The sequence below is a fragment of the Meleagris gallopavo genome, chromosome 5, assembly GCF_000146605.3.
Source record: "Meleagris gallopavo isolate NT-WF06-2002-E0010 breed Aviagen turkey brand Nicholas breeding stock chromosome 5, Turkey_5.1, whole genome shotgun sequence".
NCBI classification, from domain to species: Eukaryota; Metazoa; Chordata; class Aves; order Galliformes; family Phasianidae; genus Meleagris; species Meleagris gallopavo.
This window is the reverse complement of record NC_015015.2, coordinates 36,374,245-36,377,891: the sequence shown is the minus strand read 5'-3', so window position 1 is coordinate 36,377,891 and position 3,647 is coordinate 36,374,245. Positions and strand designations below refer to the sequence as shown.

Here is a 3,647-nt window from a genome sequence, read left to right as displayed (position 1 = left end):
TAGGATAAGGCCAGCATGAACTCAGCTGGAAAATCAGGCTGTTCTTAGAAGTTCTCATGGAAAGAGAACTATTTCATGGCCACTTTTCCAATATTACTATCTGCAAATATGCCCTTGAATTTTGTTCTTTGTCTATCATGTTGACTGTTGGCACTTCATACCCAACCTGTTGTCCTTGTTTCAGCTGGGACAGAGGTGATTTTTTTTGTATTGTCTGGCATGATACTATGTTTTGGCTTTAGGAGAAAAAAACGTTTTTGACAGTGAATTTCATCCAAGGATATTTCAATAGGTTATCTAAATAGTTTACTTTGGATAAAGAAGACAGAGCGCAATAACATAGCAACTATTAACAGGTAGATAGTGTGTTTACACATTTGTTTTCTGAATCTTTTGTTGTTGAATAATTCAGACTATAATATGTCTGGCTTTCAGTGTTTTGCTTTTTTTTTTTTTTAATTCATAGTGTCTAAAACTAATCAGTCTATCTTAAAAAAAAAAAATAAGAGGAGCTAGTTACCAGAAAATTCACATCGCAAATCTCTTCTAAATAGTTTTATTGATTAGTTTCAACTTTCTGACATATCTAGTTTGAGTGTTAAATTGATATCTGACCATCTGGCAGCAATGCCTTGTTCAAAATTGCTGACTACAGTTCAGATTAAGGCAATGTTTCTATTGGCATGCTGGTGTGACTTTCAGATATAAACAGTTTGTGTCTATTCGTCAGTACGATGACTGAGTCATGGCAAAGAGGAATATACATTCATACTAATATGATTTTAAAAAAGATAATTCTATTACAAATCTCTGCAAATAAGAATGGTATAGAGAACTACGAATGGATGTTTGTGTGTAAGAACACCAGAAGAAACAACAGAACAAGGGTTAAATGAATGGCCTATATTGATAATGGAGGACATCATTCCCAGGACACTGCTCCCAGAAAACCTTTCCCAGCAGTAAAATTAAGTCATGTGTTGTGTCCGCCAAGATCTGAAGACCTGTGCCCTGAAAAGACCACAGTACAAATGACTTATTAACAGGATGACTGCAGCCAGGTTGCAGCACATCACATACAACATTCCTTGTCTTGTCAGCCCACCAGGAAAACAGACACAGATTAAAAAAAACAAAAAACACAAAACACAATCCACACCACCATCAATTAGGAATAACCCGCCAATAACAACATTAGGAATAACCTTGATTATAATTTATGGGGACTGAAGCAAGCAAGCTTCTGAAGAAAAAGGACTGTACCGTACAAACTCAAGAGTCTAAAAGATTTGTCCCCAAAGTATTTCACTGTTGCAAGACAAAAGAACCTCAGAGACACACCAAGAACAACTCAACAGTCTGTGCCCCTGTGCAGCACGTGGGTGATCCTGGCCAGAACACTTGGGCATTCACTATTAATGAGTGTGTGAATGTGAGCCTACGAGTGAAAGAAATCTGAGATCAAATGCATGCAAGTTGGTAAAGTCACCATAGAGATCCTATAAATAAATAATGCTTGCCTCCTCACATTTACCTTTGTTATGGCTTTTTCTTTTTTTTTTTCTTTTTTTTTTTTAAAAAAAAAAAGCAAACTCACCAGAGAGTCACTGTTTCTCGCAACCTCAGCACACATTCTTCCTTACCATCCCTATCTGAAGGGCAGAACCAGAAGTAAATTAGAAAATTGAAAGTTTCCTGTGTGTTCTGCTAGAGAAGATACATCACCACCCCCTTGGTGTTTGAAGGCTGCATACAGAATATGAGAGGCCATGGAGATGTGACTGTATAAACCCTCAAAACATTGAGCTGTTTTCCTGAACTAGAATGCTAACTTCAGCATCATCATAATATTGGCTTTAGAGAGAACATACTGGCTGAAAAACTCTCCTTCAGGGGAATTAGACAATGAATACACAATAACCATTTAGATGCTTTGCTGGACTCTGTGCCAAGTCATTTAAAACAAAAGGTCTGTTTAATCTCTTTGTATGCTGTGTGATCATATATAACCTGATGTCATGACAAATCCTTTGGCCCCTGTGTGACTTAGTTTCTGTAACAGCTGGAGCATAAACTCATCAGCAATGCACATAGATTTATGCAAATAGAAATGGTGAAGTCACCTATGTGCAGTTTCTGCATCCTGAAGAACTAAATGACTGAATTAAGCAGCCATAACAGTCTATAAGCAGGTACTGTGCCAATGCTACGAGCAGGTGTGTTGGAAACCAACCTGGCTCTGAGATACGGGGATAGATAGAGCTTCAGCAAGAGAATTTGCTTTTGCATTCACTAATATAAGAGATAATAGTCTCAATTACACTTTCAAGTCCTGCTGTGCAGCTCTATTAGCTTTAGTGAAAACAGATGAACTACATTTGCCTGGCTGCATTTAATATCAGAAATATACATTGAAATCAAGGTTCTCCACTATTAACCTTCATGAATCCATGTCAGCCCAAGCAGATCTGAAGTTAGAGAAAGGAGACAGAAGCTGCAGTGTGGTGGTGAAAAGATATTCACCGATTCAGAGTCTCAAGGAATACGGACTTACTAATTACGTGAAATAGGAGCAATAGGGCTAATATAGGTATGGTACATACATACTCTCTCCCTTGGGCCAGGGCTTTCCTGGCATATCAAAATTTGAGTGTCTTTCTTCAGCAGGTTCTGACTATTCTTTTTCATTGGTCCAAATATTTGTTTGGCCCTCAGTCATGTGATTCACATTTCAACATCTGTGTCATAGGGAAAGACAACTCCTTGAGATGCATTTCATCTGATGGGCATCTGACCACGTAATAGGACACATATAAGTATCTAGTTTACCTAGTTGTAGTGGATGTCACATTGCTTGCAGGGCAGGAGACCATCTGACAGGACAGAGCCTCAGTGATTTTTCGCGTGCCTCCATAACCTGCCTGTGATGCATCCTCTGCTCACTGAAACAGATGAAAATTTCATCTTAATTTTTGGCAGATGAAGGAGCAAAACACTTGTAATGAACTACATCCCACTCCAATTAGCAAGACAGATTATATACTTGATAAACCCACTGAACTGAAGCAGCTGTGATGGCAAACAACCTAGCAAGTTAGATGTGTTTTTTGGTTGTTTTTTTGTTTGTTTTTGTTTGTTTGTTTTGTTTGTATTTTTTTTGTTTTGTTTTTACTTTGATTAATGCACTGGTTAACAGCTTGTAATGCTATAAAGTGATAGAAAGTATAACAATAATAGCAGGGTAGCAAAGGCTTTGGCTGCAGCAAATGATAACAAGCTCAAATACAGCAGCCATCGATACAGAAACAAAGAAAGAAAGTTTGCTTACCTTAAGAAAGTCTCAGGAAGGCAAGAGTCTCCAAGGAGATACCTTCACCTCCACTGCTAACCTTTAAATGAGGTCTGAGAAGGGGTGGATCCTGGCTCCACCCCTTCCAGTCACTCAGATGCATTGTATGCATCTGAGCTTCCCTATGTTGGTCCTGCCTTCCTACCAGGTGCTCAATCACCGTTTCAGGCCATGACTTAGTGTTTCTGCTATACAGCTAAAGACTTAAATTTATTTATTTTGATGTTATGTGACTCTTCATATGAAAAATACTCAGTAGAAGCCATCTTTGCCTGGATCAGCTGTACCACAACCATAT

The 3,647-nt window shown here is 38.3% G+C and overlaps 1 long non-coding RNA gene across 1 annotated transcript; it reads right to left on the bottom strand.

Moving 5' to 3' along the window:
* Positions 1–547: 547 nt before the first annotated feature.
* Positions 548–3,358, bottom strand: LOC109367824. Its single transcript, XR_002115308.1, has 4 exons — positions 3,329–3,358; positions 2,830–2,942; positions 1,598–1,652; positions 548–1,011 (listed from the first exon to the last, which is right to left on the bottom strand). It is a non-coding gene; the product is annotated as an uncharacterized LOC109367824 (long non-coding RNA).
* Positions 3,359–3,647: the final 289 nt, after the last annotated feature.